The sequence below is a fragment of the Chrysemys picta genome, chromosome 4 (genome assembly GCF_011386835.1).
Source record: "Chrysemys picta bellii isolate R12L10 chromosome 4, ASM1138683v2, whole genome shotgun sequence".
Classification (NCBI taxonomy): Eukaryota; Metazoa; Chordata; order Testudines; family Emydidae; genus Chrysemys; species Chrysemys picta.
This window is the reverse complement of record NC_088794.1, coordinates 47,074,089-47,091,251: the sequence shown is the minus strand read 5'-3', so window position 1 is coordinate 47,091,251 and position 17,163 is coordinate 47,074,089. Positions and strand designations below refer to the sequence as shown.

Genomic DNA, 17,163 nt, shown 5'->3' with positions numbered 1-17,163 from the left:
ACCCCAGTGCCTTCCACAATTCTGGATGGCAGGGAAATAGCAAGCAATGAACAGAACGTTATGAAACAAACATTCAGGGGGAAAGAAGTGTAACCCCCTTTTTATGAGCTCACTCAGAAATCTATTATTTCTGGGCTACTGCCTGCAGCATCTTCTTGCCAAAGGAAATCTCTGCAGAAGACAAAAGGTCCATCTTATAGTGCTTAATGAAGGTATCAGCTATAGACCAAGTGGTCGCTTTGCAAATTTCTTAAGTGGACACACTTGTTCTGCCCATGAGGTTGCTAAGGATCTTGCAGAGTGTGCCTTGATCCCTTTTGGGGCAGGAGCCTCTGACAATGTGTAGGCTTCCACACTGCATGGCCTAAAATCTAGCTAGCAATGAAAAACTTGAAAGCTCTAAGTCTCTAGCATTTTAGGTCAAAGGATACAAGTAGGTGTAGATTCTGTATACCTGAGATACATTTTCAATGCTCTTCTGACATCTAAAGTGTGCCCCACCTTTTCAATTGGATATTATGGTTTTGGACAGAATGAAGGAAGCACAACCTCTTTGGAAATGTGGAAAGAGGAATTTACCTTTAGAAGAAAGGATTCTGGTGTCCTGAACACACAGTAAGGCTCCTGCATACATAAGGCTACCAGCTCTGGCAAGTGCCTGGCATGCACGAGAGCTACTAAAACAAGTCTTAATGGATAAATAAAAGGCTGACTCTTAAAACAGAAGCTTGAAGGGATGGCTCATCAGGGTGCTCAAAAGGTAATAGAAGATCCCATTTTGGCTGATCAGACTGCTTGTAGGAATTTGGCTACCTGTGGATTGTTTACCAAGGACCCCAAGGATCCTTTGAATAGCATGTCATTAAGAGCAGACACCTGATACATAGTGCTACTGGGCTGAAGACCTCTAGCTGTACCTTCTTAGAGAAAGTCCAGAATGGGTAGAATTCCTGGATTTCTGGGATTTGCATTGTGGTTTTGGCACCAGTTGCTGAATCTGGACCAGGTAGAGTATGCTTTTAGTGTCAATACTCTCCTAGATGAAAGCAATGTCTTAATGATTATGACAGACGGAGTCCATTCCCCCTCAATAGCCAGGGTGTTAGTTGAATCCATTTTTGTGTGGATGAAGAAAAGGGCCTTGGCAAGAGGCTATCTGGTCTCCTCAGATGCTTGAGTGGGGGATCTAGTGTCAGCTCTATCCCATCTGAGCCTCAGCCAAGGAGGATTTATCAGCATTATAATCGCCTTTTCTTGTTTTATTTTCTGAACCACTTTCCCCAGTAGCAGAAAGGGTGGAAATGCATAAAGTAGGCTCTGTGGCTAACTGCACTATTAAGCATCAGTTCCTATGGATCTGGTGTCTGCTTTGTGAATTTTTTTGGTCTCTTAATTCATACAATTCACGAACAGGTCAGTTGATGGGAGGCCAGACGTCTAACCGATAAGCTTGAAAACATTCTGATTCAGGCAGCTTGGAATTGTTGATCCTGTGACTGCTGAGCCAGTCTGCCTTTTGATTCAGGTCTTCATTCTGTCCTTCAGAGCGATCCACATCAAAGAACTCTTCTGCTTACCTCATTATTTCCACTTCTTCCATGTGTAGTGCCAGACTCCTTGTTTCCCCTTGGTTGTTTCAGTATGTGACCGTAGTCATATTGTCTGATTGAACCAGAATATGGTTCCGCCTGTGTGTGGAACCTTTGCAGAGCTAGATTGACCAATCAACTTTAGGTTTATGCTGTGAGCCTTTTCCGTCTCACTCCAGACATCCTGAGCTGTTTGGGTCTCCAACTGAGCTCCCCAGTCCTCCAGGCTAACATCAGTTGTGAGGACTAAAGGATCTGGAAGGCAGATGGGCATACTTTTGCAGACATTGTCATGAACTGACCACAGTTATAAGGAGCTGAACACCTGTGCTGGACCCTGTATTTGATCTTTCATTTGTTCTGGGGAGTAGTCACACACCTTTAATATGAAGGCTTATAAATTTCTGATGCCCATGCAGTGATCCCTATGCATGACCTCAGGAATCCTAACAGTTGGAGGCATAGTGCTTTGGCAAGCCTCCTACTGCCCTGGAGCAAGAAAATATATTCTTCGAGTGATTGTTCATGTCCATTCCAAGCAGGTGTGTGCGAACCGCGTGCACGCCAGCCGGAAGATTTTTCCCTAGCAGCGTCTGTAGGGTTGGCCTCGGCGCTCCCTGGAGTGGCGCCTTCATGGCGCCCTATATAGGGGCCTGCTGACCCTCCACGACCTCAGTTCCTTCTTACTGCCAGTGATGGCTAGCTGGAACTTCCCTCGCTCTTACAGCAAGCTTGGCAGTGTCCCGTTTTTCATTGTATATAGTACAGTTAGATTTAGAGTTAGTTGTAGATAGTTGATAGTTGTTGGGGGGGGTTTTCCCCCAGCGTACTCGTCGCCCCGCTGGGGCATGCCCGGATCCCCAGGGTTTAAACTCTGCAAGGACTCCGGGAAGTTTATGCCGAAGAGTGACCCACATTCTTCCTGCTTAAGGTGCCTTGGAGAGAGGCACCAAAGAGACCAGTGCGGTATATGCAAGGCATTCCGTCCCAGGACTCTTAAAGACAGAGAGCAGAGACTCAAAGTGCCCCTGATGGAGGCGGCCCTGTGGCCACATTCGGACCCCGAGCCGGCCAACCCGGCGCCCAGCACGTCATCCTCGGTGCACAGCGCCCCAGCACCAGTAATAAGACAGGAGATCCAAGCCTCGGCACCGGAGGGAGTCGGCACAGAGAAAATCGGCCTCCGTAAGCCACCATTCTCCATCTCCAGTGCCCGCTAAAAAGAAGAGGCCGGTGAGGGGCAGATCACCCCACCAGGACCTTAAAATGCCGGCACCGTCCACAAGTGCTGGCAGACAGGCCGTGCCGCAAACTCTTCCTCTCTTTCCTCAGTTGACTCCCACCGCAGAGAGGATGCGGTTGAGTCCGGACCGGTCGAGATCCCCAGACCTCAGGGAGGAGGTGCGTCTCCCATCGACGCCGGAGGCGTTTGAGGCGGCCTCTGACTTACTAAGCCTCCCAGGGGTTGGCCTCTCCGCACCGGTGGAAAGAACCTCTAACCATGGCCCTACCCCCTATACAATCATGGGGCAAGTCAGTCATGTTGTCACCTCAGTCCCCGCACCGCGCCACCCCAGCGGTACCAGAGCAGAGAGAGCATTCTCCGGCCCAGCGGCACCGCTCCCCGGCAACAGTGGGTACTGCTCCCCCTAGGTCCTCCTATTTGGAGACCTCAGACTCGAAGGCGGAGTCCTACTGCTCCAGTAGATCCAGGAGCAGGAGATCGGCCTCGCAGGCGAGCCTCCAACCTTACCCACTGCAGTGGCAACAGCAGTGGCAACCGCCCTTCCAGTGGCCGTTCTGGACTCCTTGGGCCTACCATCAGTCCATGGGGCAGGCGTATGGGGCCTTGCTCCAGGTCCGCATTGGTCTCATAGACGTCGGTGGCTCCGGCGGAAATGCCTCCACCACTGGCACCGCCGTCCGACAGGGGTGTGCCGCATCAAAGCTCAGCACCCCCTAGCCATACACCAGCACCAGCGGGGACCATGGTTCCGACGCCGGCCACGGTGCCACATTCCGCGTCCGCACCAGCCACGCAACCGCAGTATTGTCTGCCGATGGCCCCGGCAGACACCGAGGGTGCGGAGGAAGTCCCGTTGCAAGTGATCTCTTCTTCTCCGGATGAGGCGGTCGCAGGTACTTCAATGGCACCGGCCCTAGAGGACAACAGGGTGCTCCAACAGCTACTTACACGTGCAGCCCAGAGCCTCGCGATCCAAGCGGAGGAGATCGAGGTGGACGTGGATCCGGTAGTGGACCCCCTCGGGCCCATCCAGGGTGGCCCTACCATTGATAAAAATGATTGCTGACATGTCCTGCACCTTGTGGCAGACGCCAGCCAAAATGACAGAGGCGCTATTTTGTTCCCTCCAAGGGCCATGAGCATCTGTATGCCCGCCCTCCCCCGGACTCTCTAGTGGTGGACGCAGCCAACCAAAGGGTCTACACCGAAGAACAGGGAGGCCAAAAAGTTGGACCTATTTGGCAGAAAGGTGTATTCAACAGGGGCGGCTGCAATTACATATAGCCAACCAACAGGCTATAGTGAGCCGGTATGGACACAATACATGCTCGGCATTGTCTAAGTTCGCTGAACTTCTTCCCCAGGAATCGGGAACAGAGTTCTCAGCTCTAGTTGAGGAAGGGAAGTTAATCACCTGAGCATCCCTCCAGGCAGCCCTGGATGCGTCGGATGCAGCCTCACATACACTGGCAACTGGGCTGGTTATGAGGTGGGGAGCCTGGCTTCAGGTCTCAGGCCTTCCACATGAGGTCCAACAGACCATCCAGGACCTCCCCTTCGAGGGGCCCATGCTCCTCTCCAAAAAGACAGACAAGAGGCTACATAGCTTAAAGGACTCAAGGGCTACCCTTCGATCACTGGGTTGGCACACCCCAGTCACCCAACGTAGGCAGTTCAGGCCTCCACCAGTCCCGCGGCCTTACCAGCCTCAGAACCGCACAGATGCCTTGCGCAGGCGAGGCAGGACCGACAGAAGGAGGCAACAACAACAGCCCTCCGGCCAGTCATCTGGCCAACCAAGGCCACCATCGGGGCCTAGACCCCCAATTTGATGGCACGGTCGGAGACAACCTACCGGTCAGGACTCTGGATCCTTCCAACCCTACCTTTTTGTCATGTCTGTCCCCCTTCTATCGTGCATGGGCCCGAATCACATCGGACAGTTGGGTGCTTCACACGGTAGAGAGGGGATATTCTATCCAGTTCTCCTCCCTCCCCATCCCTCTTCAGGGACCCCTCTCACGAGCAACTTCTAATTCAGGAAATGCAGTCCCTCCTCGCAGCAGGGGCAGTGGAGGAATTTCCTCAGGAGCTCAGGGGCAGGGGCTTTTACTCCCGTTATTTCCTAATACCGAAAGCAAAAGGGGGCCTCAGACCTATTCTGGACTTGCGACGTCTAAACAAGTTTGTAAAAAAGCTCAAGTTCCGCATGATCTCCCTATCCTCTATCATTCCTTCCATGGATCCAGGGGACTGGTATGCCGCCCTCAATTTGAAGGACGCATACTTTCATATTACAATAATCCCTCAGCTCAGGCGTTACCTCAGATTAGTCGTAGGCAACGCCCATCTTCAGTTTACAGTTCTGCCCTTCGGCCTGTCAGCAGCCCCAAGGGTCTTCACAAAGTGCATGGCAGTCGTGGCAGTCTTCCTGTGCAAGCAGAGTATTCAGGTGTTTCCTTACCTGGACAATTGGCTCATCAAGGGCCATGCCAAGGCACAGGTGGAGGCTCAGGTGGTCTTTATCAGATGGACCTTCCTCAAGTTCGGCCTCCTGCTGAATGAGGCCAAGTCCACACTGTCTCCCACCCAAAGGCTAGAATTTATAGGGGCAGTCCTAGACTCGACACAGAGCGTATCTACCAGAGACCAGGTTCCGGGCCATGTCCGACATCATTCTTGGTCTCCAGCATTACCCGACCACCACAGCAAGAAATTGCCTAAAGTTAATGGGTCACATGGCTGTGTGCACCTATGTGGTGGGCCACGCCAGACTCAGACTGCGCCCGCTCCAGTCCTGGTTGGCGACCGTGTACCGGCCAACCAGGGATTCCCTAGACTCTAGTGACGCTCCCCTGACCGGTGCTGGATTCCCTCCAGTGGTGGCTCGACCCGTGGGAGGTCTGTGCAGGAGTACCCTTCCTCAGCCCCCAGCCCTTCCTATCCTTGGTAACAGACGCGTCGGATCTGGGGTGGGGTGCGCATCTGTGGAACCTCAGGACCCAGGGTCTTTGGTCACCAGAGGACCTTTCCTTACACATCAATGTCAGGGAACTACGAGCGGTGCATGTAGCTTACCTGACCTTCAAGTCCCAGCTGGCAGGCAGATGCGTTTCAGTCCTTATGGACAATACACCAGCAATGTTCTATATCAACAAATGGGGGTGCACGCTCCTCTCCCCTGTGCCGGGAAGCCCTCGTGTTATGGAACTTTTGCGTACGGAATGCAATTCACCTGACAGCATCCTACCTCCCGGGGAAGCAGAACGGGCTGGCGGACAACCTCAGCCGCACGTTCCAGGGTCACGAGTAGTCTATTCGGCGAGATGTAATATGCTCAATTTTCCGCCTCAGGGGCTATCCCCAGATAGGAAGTGTCGACGTTTCTGCTCCCTCATGGGGCGCAGTCCAGGATCTCTGACAGATGCCTTACTCCTCTCGTGGGAAGGCGGCCTGCTCTATGCCTTTCCCCTGTTTCCCATGGTCCACAGGATACTCCTCAAGATCCGCAGGGATCGCGCTTGGGTCATCCTGATAGCGCCGGCGTGGCCGCGCCAACACTGGTACACGTCACTCCTGCACCTGTCCACACGGCCGCCCTTGCTCCCAGACTTGATCACACAGGATCGGGGCCACCTACGTCACCCGAACCTGGAGTCGCTCCACCTTACAGTCTGGATGCTCCATGGCTAAACCCTGTGGAGATATAATGCTCTCAGCAGGTCAGGCAGGTCGTTCTTGGCAGCAGGAAACCCTCCACCAGGACCACATACATGGCCAAGTGGAAACGCTTCTCCATCTGGGCCGAAGAGCAGGGACAGGCTCCATTGCTTGCCCTGATCCCTCTCATCCTGGACTACTTGCTTCACTTGAGACAATTTGGGCTTTCCCTTTCTTCGGTTCGGGTCCACTTGGCAGCCATCTCAGCTTTCCACCCAGGAGGGGAAAGTGGTTCAGTTTACGCAAACCCATTGGTTGGTCGCTTCCTCAAGGGCCTGGACAGATTGTTCCCACATACTCGTCAACCTGTCCCGGCTTGGGACCTCAATTTGTTCCTTTCTGCCCTCACAGGGCCCTCCTTCGAGCCGCTGGCTTCGTGCTCTCTGTTATCTCTCTCATATAAAGTCGCGTTCCTAGTGGCTATCACTTCAGCCAGGAGAGTGTCGGAACTCAGAGCACTGACATCCAAGTTTCCATACACTGCCTTTCACAAAGACAAGGTCCAACTCAGGCCACACCCGGCGTTCCTTCCTAAGGTGATCTCCCAATTCCACATGGGTTAAAACATTTTTCTCCCGGTGTGCTATCCGAAGCCACACTCCTCCGGTAAGGAGCGTAGGCTGCATTCCCTGGACGTACACAGGGCCCTGGCATTCTATATTGAAAGAACCAAACCGTTCAGGAAATCAACCCAACTCTTCGTTGCCGTGGCCGACAGGATGAGGGGGCTCCGGGTCTTGTCACAGCAGATCTCCTCATTGATCACGACCTGCATCCGAGAATGCTACCGTTGGGCTAACGTACCTGCCCCGCTGATCACGGCCCACTCAACAAGAGCGCAGGCCTCCTCCGCTGCGTTCCTGGCCCAGGTCCCGATGCAGGAAATTTGCAGAGCGGCCACGTGGCGCTCAATCCACACTTTTACATCGCACTATGCCATCACACACCAGGCCAGAGATGATGCAGCCTTTGGCCGGGCAGTACTCCAGTCCGTAGTGAACTCCGACCCCACCACCTAGGTTCAGGCTTGTGAGTCACCTGCTTGGAATGGACATGAACAATCACTGGAAGAAGAAAAACGGTTACCCAGCTTTTTGTAACTGTTGTTCTTCGAGATGTGTTGTTCATGTCCATTCCAATACCCACCCTCCTGCCCCTCTGTCAGAGTGCCAGCAAGAAGGAACTGAGGCGGTGGAGGGTCAGTGGGCCCCTATATAGGGCGTCATGAAGGCGCCACTCCACGGGGCGCCGAGGCCGACCCTACGGACGCTGCTAGGGAAAAATTTTCCGGCTGGCGTGCATGTGGCGCGCACACACCTGCTTGGAATGGACACGAACAACACATCTCGAAGAACATCAGTTACAGAAAGGTGGGTAACTGTTTTTTCCTGGTTGGAAGCAGAGAACTTTTCTTGGCACTGATGATGGGCACCTAGAGGAGATTCAACATCCAAGATGTGGCCTTGAGTGCTACTGACTGCAATGGAGCTCTGATCAGGTTGTAGTCCAGGAAGGGATACATGTGTGTTCCCTGCAACCTAAGTCTGGCTAGTATCATTACTACTATCTTTGTAAAAACTGTAGGGATCGAGAGCAGCCTGAATAGGAGTGTTTGGTACAGATAATGTTCTCTGCCGTAAGTGAACCTCAGGAGTCTGGGGAGGCATGGATTGATGGGTATATGGAAATATGCATCTGCGAGATCTACTCAAGAAGTCCACCCCGAGATAGGGATGAGATCAGAGTTCAGGGGTTTCCATCAGAAACTTTGTTTTTCCCCCCATCCACTTGTTGAGCCTTCTGAGGTTCAGAATGGCTCTAATATGCCCATGCACTTCTGTACAATTAAAAAGATGAAGTAGATCCTGGAGAACCTTTCTTCTAAGGGAACACTCTCTGTCACTTCCATATCCAGAAGATACTTCGTTTGGGATCTGATTGTGTTTTACCAGGAGCCATTGGAGCTGGGAGACCAGATGAAGAACAGATAGGGTGGAGCCTGCAGCTTGAGAGAGTATTCCTGGCCTACTATTTCCCTGACCCACTTATTTGTGGGTAATTAAAACCATTCCTTTAGGAAATGGGAAATCCTGCCCCCTAGCTTCACCTTTGACTGGAGGCCTATGCAATCTTGGTCATAAAGTGCATTCGGGTGGGGCTGAGATCCCTCTGGAGTTTCCCCTAGGAAACTCAATTCCACTATTTTCCCTTGGGAAAAGGACACTTACCTGTTCCGTAACTGGCATTCTTTGAGATGGTTGCTTAGTGTATTCCACAGTAGGTGTGTGTGCTCGCCACGTGCACCGGTGCCGGAAGATTTTCCCTTAGCAGTACCCGTACTGGGGGAGCGCCGCTGCGACCCCTAGAGGACGCCTCTATACTGCGCTATAAGGGGAGCTGCGCACTCCTCCCACCCTCGGTTCCTTCTTGCTGGACAACTCCGACAGAGGGGAAGGAAGGCGGGATGTGGAATACACCTGAGCAACACATCTCAAAGAATGCCAGTTACAGAACAGGTAACTGTTCTTTCTTCTTCGAGTGATTGCTCATGTGTATTCCACAGTAGGTGATTCCAAGCCATCCCTGTTGGAGGTGGGTAGGAGTTCACGATAGACCGGGACAGAGTACCGCCCTGCCGAACCCGGCGTCATCCCTAGACTGGGAGACGATCGCTTAATGCGAAGTGAACATGTGAACTGAGGCCCAAGTGGCCGCTCTACAACTGTCTTGGATAGGGACATGGGCTATGAAGGTAGCTGATGAGGCCTGAGCCCTCATTGAGTATGCCCTAACGATTGGTGGTGGGGGAACCCCTGCCAGGTCATAGCACGTGCGTATATATGAGGTAATCCAGCAAAAAGTCGCTGGGTGGAGATAGGTTGCCCCTTCACCCCTTCAGCCAAGGCAACAAAAAGCTGGGAGGATTTCCGGAACGGTTTGGTCCGATCCAGGTAGAATGCCAGAGCTCTACGTACATCGAGCGTGTGGAGGCGGCGTTCCTCATTGGAGGAATAGAGCTTAGGACAGAGCACGGGGAGAAAGATGCTCTGATCCATATGGAAGGCGGAGGCCACCTTCGGGAGGAACGCCGGGTGTGGTCGAAGCTGGACCTTATCCCTGTGGAAGACCGTATAGGAAGGTTCCGAGGTCAAGGCCCTGAGTTCCGAGAGACGGTGGGCCGACATGATTGCTACAAGGAAGGCCACCTGCCATGAGAGGTGAGACCAGGAACTCATGGCCAGGGGTTCAAAGGGAGGGCCCGTGAGTCGCAACATAACCATGTTCAAGTCCCATTGTGGCACGGGGGGGTCTAGCGTATGGGAACGAACGGTCAAGGCCCTTCAGGAAACGGGAGGTCAGAGTGGGAGAAGACCGAGTGCCCTTGCACTGGCAGGTGGAAGGCTGATATGGCTGCCAGGTGTACCCTGACTGAGATAGGTGCCTGTCCTTGGGTCCTAAGGGACAGGAGGTAGTCCAGGATAAGCTGGAGAGGTGCGGAGGAGGGGGAGACCCCCTGCTTACTAGCCCACTTGGAGAACCTGGGCCACTTCGCCACATATGTGCGGTACGTGGACAGCTTCCTGCTTTCCAGGAGGACCCGCCTTACCTGCTCCAAACACCTGCCCTTCTCCTCATCTAGCCACGGAGCAACCACGCTGTCAGGTGAAGCGCAGCTAGATTGGGATGGAGGAGGCAGCCCCCATCCTGGGAGAGGAGGTCCGGGCGAAGTGGCAGCGTCCTCGGGGGGACCGCCAAGAGGCGAAGAAGGGTCCCATACCAGTGCTGGCGGGCCCAGACTGGGGCTATGAGGATGAGTCTCGCTTTGTCTGCTTTTACCTTTTGCAGGACTTTGTCGATGAGGGGGAACGGTGGGAAAGCGTAAGGGAGCCAGCCCGACCACCGCAGAGGGAACGCATCGGAGATCGTGCCCCTCCCCATCCGGAGCAGAACCGGGGGCAACACCGGTTCTGATGGGTTGCAAAAAGGTCGACCTGGGGAACTCCCCACTCTCGGAAGAGCCGGTAAGCGACCTCCGAGTGAAGTGACCACTCATACTGGGGGGAGAAGACCTTGCTGAGGTAATCTGCTTGCATATTGCAGACGCCTGGGAGGTGCACAGCCCTCAGGGAGATATCGTGGGCTATACAGAACTCCCATAGGCTCAGGTTGTCCCGGCAGAGGGCTAGGGAGCGAGTCCTGCCTTGCCTGTTGATGTAGTACACGGCGGCAGTGTTGTCCATGAGGACCCTGACCAGCCTGCCACAAAGGTGTGTGTGAAAGGCCACGTATGCCAACCGTACTGCCCTGAGCTCTTTGACATTTATATGAAGAGAAGTCCGGGATCGACCACGTCCCTTGGGTTTGCATGTTTCCTGTGTGGGCTCCCCAACCCAGGTCTGACACGTCAGTCACCAGGTCTACAGATGCGCTGGCATCCCAAAAGGGAACCCCTTGCAGCATATTGCTTGGGCAAGACCAACATTGAAGGGAAGCTAGTATCGGGGACGGAACCATGAGAACCTTGTCCAGCCCATCCCGGGCCTGAGAGAATTGGGAGGCTAGCTAGAGTTGGAGGAGCCTCATTCGGAGTCTGGCATGGCAGACCATGTAAGGGCACGCCGCCATGTGTCCCAGAATTCGAAGGCACGCTCTTGCCGTTGTCACTGGGAAAGCCGTGACCGAGGCAATGAGATCTCTCAGGGCCTCGAACCTGTCTAGGGGGAGAGAGGCTGTGGCCCTCGAAGAGTCCAGCAGCGCCCCCAATGAACTCTATGCGCTGAACTGGAACTAAGGTTGATTTGGTCTCGTTCACCACTAGGCCGGGACTGGTGCATGTCAAGAGGAGCAGCTTCACGTGGGCCTTTACCTCAGAATGCGAGTCGCCCTTGAGAAGCCAATCGTCCAGGTAGGGGAAGATCTGTACCCCCTCCTGCCTGAGGTAGGCCACTACCACAGCCATACGCTTCGTGAAAACCCTGGGTGCCGTGGATAGGCCAAATGGAAGGACCGCAGCCTGGTAGTGGTCCAGCCCCACTAGGAAGCGGAGGAAGCGCCTGTGCCACTCGAAAATATGGATGTGGAAGTAAGCGTCCTGGAGGTCCAAGGACATGTACCAGTCCCCCGGGTCCAGGGAGGGGATAATAGAGGCCAGGGACACCATGTGGAACTTGGAGCGGGCCAGAAAACTGTTTAGGGCCTGAGGCCCCCTTTGGCCTTCGGGATCAGGAAGTACTGGGAGTAGAACCCCTTGCCCTAGAATTCTCCTGGTACTCTTTCCACCACCCCCAGGTGCAGTAAACTGTCCACCTCCTGCCCTAGGAGGTGGGCATGCTCTGGGGAGGGCGGGTGGTTTGGAGGGGGTGGGGTGAACTGCAACATGTAGCCCTTGGCAATGGTGCTGAGGACCCACTGGTCCAATGTTATACGGGACCACGCCATGCGGAAGGCAGACAAACAGTTGCAGAACACAAACTTTATTAATCCGGGGTCCCCCTGGCAACTGGCCCGGTGCCCCACTGCAAATAGTTAAAACCGCTTTTTCCCTGCTGCTTGCCCTTAGAGGGGCCAGGCTGCAGGGTGGAGCGGGACTGTCGCTGAAACGGGCGTTTTTGGTCTCTCGGTCTCTTATACGGGGGCTCGTATCTGCTCCTCGCAGGTTGAGCAGACGGTTGCGGTTTGGCCTTGTCCTTAGCTGGAGGGACGTAGAGGCCCAACGTCTGCAGGGTGGTACAGAAATCCTTCATCCGATGCAGCCTGACATCCATCTGGTCCGCGAAGAGCGCTTTCCCATCAAACGGAAGGTCTTGCATAAGGGATTGGGCCTCCGTCAACAGTCCAGACAGGAGGAGCCACGATGCCCTGCGCATGGAAATCGCCGAAGCCATCGAATGGGCTGCAGTGTCGACTGCGTCCGACGCCGCTTGCAGGGCCGCTTTCGCCACTGCCGCCCCCTCTTCTATCAGGGCCTTAAAGTCCTTCCTATTCTGATCTGGGAGGAGAGGCTCAAACTTAGGCGGAGACTCCTACAAGTTAAAGTCATATCTGCTCAGCAAGGCCTGGTGGTTGGCTACCCTGAGTTGGAAACTTGCCAAGGAATAAATTTTTCTACCAAAGGAGTCCAGTCGTCTGGCGTCCTTATTTTTGGGGGTAGGCGCGGGCTGGCCTTGTTGCTCTCTGTGGTTTACCGACTCTACCACAAGCGAGTTAGGTGCCGGGTGGGAACAGAGGTACTCATGGTCCTTGGCCGGCACAAAGTACTTCCTTTCAGCCTTCTTGGAGATTGGGGCCAAGGAGGTGGGAGTTTGCCACAGGGTGTTGGAAATGTTGGCTACACCCTGGTGCAGGGGCAGAGCCATGCAGCCCAGTGCCGAAGGGGACAACACGTTAAATAGGGAATTGGAAGGGCTCTTCGTTTCCTTGGCCTGCAGCTGGAGGCCGGATGCCACCCACTTTAGCAGGTCTTGGTGCGCCTTAAAGTCCTCCTGAGGGATTGATGGCGGGGGCGCTGTTATGGTGTCATCCGGTGCCGGGGAAAGGGTCAGCACGGAGCCGTGGGCCTTGGCCGGTACCAGTGGCTCGAGCCCCAGATGAGAGTCCTGGCGCGGGTCCGCCAATTCGTGGCCCGCTGATCTGTCTCTTAGACGGCCGGATGAGGCCTGAGATGCTCTGGCGACCAAGCAGGCCCCCATCTGGGCGGCCATTGGCAGCCCCAGTGCCCACTGGCACCACTGTCCCTGCCATGGGGCTCCTTGCCACTGACCCGGTTGAGGGCCCAGTGGCGGTAGTTGTCCCGGCTGAGCTGTGCGGGCCAAGGATGGGCGGCTGGGTGCCGAGGCCGAGGTCACTGTCACGCGCACGGTCTCTCGGGAACGTGAGATGTTGTCTCCCTCAGGACCTGGACATCGAGGAATGGTACCCGCCTGAAGTGTTACTTCGGTACTCATGACGGCGACGGGACTTCCGGCGCCCGAGTGCAACGTCTAGAATGGCGACAGGAGTCGCACGACTTGAAGCCTGGGGCACGGGGCATGCCCCAAGCCCACTCTAACAACTGAAGAAACAATTCCAGGAATGGTACCACTAAGGTTGAGTAGAAGAGCTGCAGCAGAGCTGGAGTACAAAGTTCCGACTACCTTCACTGGTGGCAAGAAGGAACTGAGGATGCGGGCAGTGCGCAGCTCCCCTTATAGCGCGGTATAGAGGCACCACTCTACGGGTCACAGCGGCGCTCCCCCAATATGGGTACTGCTAAGGGAAAAACTTCCGGCACCGGTGCATGTGGCGAGCATGCACACCTACTGTGGAATACAACTGAGCAATCACTCTAAGAGGAATCTGTTGTGCCTTTGCAGATACCTTTGTGAGGATAAGGTGCAAAAAGAGCACCTCACTGAAGGTCGGGCTATATTCTCTCCTGAGGACTCTGATAGGGAAGGGAGAGACAGTTTGGATTTTGCTGCACTGTCAGCCACCACCTTATCCAGCTTTTTTCCAAAAAGGAGGGAACCTGGAAACTTGCCCGAGCATCGGACCTCCTTAGAGTGAGCATCCACCTTCTAGGGAGCCTTACATGGCACCTGGCTATTGAGTGTGGAAGGTATGGCTTGGGCTGAGAACCTCATTGAATCCATTGAGGCATCAGCTATAAACACTGTTGCTAGGGAGACTTTAGTGAATCTAAAGTCAGAGTGATCTCTGTCCTTAAAGATCTTCAGCCAGGAAAGATATGTGCCTGCAATGCTGGTAGATTTCAGGGATACTTGGATTGTGTCAGAGGAGGCTTCAAAGTCTTTTTCAAGACTAGAATCTATCTTTCTATCAGTGCGTTCCTTAGGGTAGAACTCCCCTTCTGAGGGAATAATCATATCCCTGGTGAAGGATGCTACTGCAGCATCAAACTTTATAGCATCTCCTCAATAGAGCTCTTTGGTTCTTGAATGTTACAGAGCCTGATATTGCTCTTATTAATGTGCTAGCCCTCATCAGTCTTGTTCTGTGCAGCCCTAATCACTTCCTTGAAGGAGTGAAGGGGTATCACAGCTTCAGGGCAGAATTTTTGCAGGGAGAAATTTACTCTGAGGTTTACTCCCAGAAGCCTGCTCAGGTTTCAGAGCTAGACAGCAAACTTGCTTTGGGGGAAAAGGAGGAGAAAGAGGGAGGACTCCTATTTCCTGATTTTTTTTGTACTTTTTCTTTCCCTTTTTAGATATTTTAACATTTTCAGAGTGCTTTTAGAGTGCAGGAGCTCTGCTGCAGTTTGGTGAGGCCTTCTGTGGCTTGCCTTCCTTAGTGCCTGAAGCGCTGAGAGGTCATCTTAGAATCCTCCCTCACAAGGTCCTATTCCCCCTGGGAGGGGGGAAACTTATCACAGCCCTCCTGGTTGGCTTATGGGGGGGGTGGGGGTAGCTGATTACACTGCTCTACAGCCAAAATGCTTCTGAAATAAATGTAGTCAAACTTTACTAGTTCTGGGTCACAGAATGAAAATGATGCTTAAAATTGTTGATTCGCTCTAGTTTTCAAGATATGCTATTGGGTCAGTATATACGATCCATGACTTGGGAATGGCGGAGGATAAGTGAGTTATAAAGGGAAAGGATCTCAATTTAAACCAGAAATGACTAAAATACATCTTTGACTGGATCTATGAATAAATCTATGACTGGGTTTGGACAGTACTTGCTTTTTAGGCAAAACAATGAATGATGCAATCTGAAGCTGGTATTGCGTCATACATGATATGAATTGCATCATGTTATTCCTAGAAGTCATGGATGATGCAATCATAACGAAGCTTACATCACTCTGCTGAACAAATTGTCCTATATCAGCTCTAGAAATCACACAGTGTCATGCTCTCTTATTTGTCAGTGTTTGATTTTGCAAAGGGACACATTTCTGTTTAGCCAAAGTGAGCAGAGATGCCTCGTACTTGTGTGAACAGTGCAGATAACTTCTGCTAGGTTTGTGGTGAAGTGACTTTTGCATCACAAAAGCGCAGTATAACCACTATGGTTAAGAAAGCCTATCACCTTTATTTTGGCTGCAAAATTGGAGATCAGGACAAGAGGTGGGCCCCACACATATGCTGCAACACTTGTGCAACAAATCTTCGCCAGTGGTTGAACAGGAAAAGGAAATCTATGCCTTTTGCAGTGCCAATGATTTGGAGAGAGCCAACAGATCATACCAGCAATTGTCACTGCATGGTGCCTCCAGTTGGAAAAGGTGTGTCAAAGAAGAAAAAGTGGACTGTGCATTATCCAAACATTCCATCAGCTATACGCCCAGTATCCCACGGAGAAGGACTGCCGGTTCCTGATGCACCAGAATCATTCTCACTTGAGTCAGACGAGGAAGAGGAAGAGGAAGAGGATGAAACTTCTGGTCCTGAACCATCACTGTCAAAGGACCCACATTTTCTCCCATCCTCCTCCTCTGAACCACACCTCATAACACAAGATGAATTGAATGAGCTTGTCAGGGATTTGGAACTACCCAAGAGTAAGGCAGAGCTGTTGGGCTCCAGACTACAGCAGTGGAATCTCCTGGCAGGTGATGCTAGGGTTTCCATGTTCCGTGACCGTCAAAAGGATCTTGTCCCATTCTTCTTCATGGAAGGTGATCTTGTAGCCTGCAACAACATCGATGGTGTGATGGCAGCCCTCAACATTGTTCACGATCCAGATGAGTGGAGACTGTTCATTGATTAATCGAAGACTAGTCTTAAAGCTGTTTTACTGCATAATGGCAATGTTTTGCCACCAATTCCAGTTGGTCATGCAGTCCATATGAAGGACACCTATGACAACATGAAACAACTTTTGAGGTGCATAAACTATGACCAACATCAGTGGCAGCTTTGTGGCGATTTGAAGGTTGTTGCTCTCTTGGTCTGCAGACTGGATACACAAAGTACTGCTGTTTTCTCTGTGAATGGGATAGTCGTGCAAGAGATTCCCACTACATCAAGAAAGATTGGCCACTCCGACAAGTCATTGGAGCCTGGGAGGAAAAGTGTTCAGCATCCACCACTTGTTGAATCAAGGAAGATTTTGTTACCACCCTTACACATCAAGCTGGGTCTGATGAAGAACTTTGTCAAGGCCATTGACAAAACACAAGCAGCTTTCAAGTACCTCCGTGGAAAATTTCCAAGGTTAAGTGAAGCTAAGATAAAGGAAGGTGTCTTTGTTGGTCCTCAGATTCGTGAACTTCTTCGAGATGATGCATTTGACCATGCACTGCGTGGCAAGGAAAAGAGGGCATGGAAAGCCTTCCAGTTAGTGGTAATAAATTTTCTCGGAAACAACAACGCAGACAACTACAGGTTGTTGGTGGAAAACCTCCTCAAGGCATACAAAAGCCTTGGTTACAACATGTCACTAAAGATAATGGAGAAACGCTATCAGGGCAAATGGAGCCCATCAATGATTGCAGACTATTGCTGGACAGTGACAAGAGATGCTCCATTTAATGAGTACAAGAGACAAGCCAAGAAGCGCCAAGTAGACACTGAATAGGACTAAGCTATGTACATACGTTTTTTGCCTTTTGTTTCATAATAAATTTTATTTATATAACCCTTTTGCTGATTTTTAAAGTGTT

At 52.5% G+C, this 17,163-nt stretch overlaps 1 long non-coding RNA gene across 1 annotated transcript; it reads left to right on the top strand.

Annotated features, from left to right (window-relative positions):
- The first annotated feature begins 10,437 nt into the window (after positions 1 to 10,437).
- On the top strand, positions 10,438 to 12,351 carry LOC135983373 (uncharacterized). The gene is made up of 3 exons (XR_010600962.1): positions 10,438 to 10,577; positions 11,375 to 11,461; positions 12,212 to 12,351. It is a non-coding gene; the product is annotated as an uncharacterized LOC135983373 (long non-coding RNA).
- The last annotated feature ends 4,812 nt before the right edge of the window (positions 12,352 to 17,163 follow it).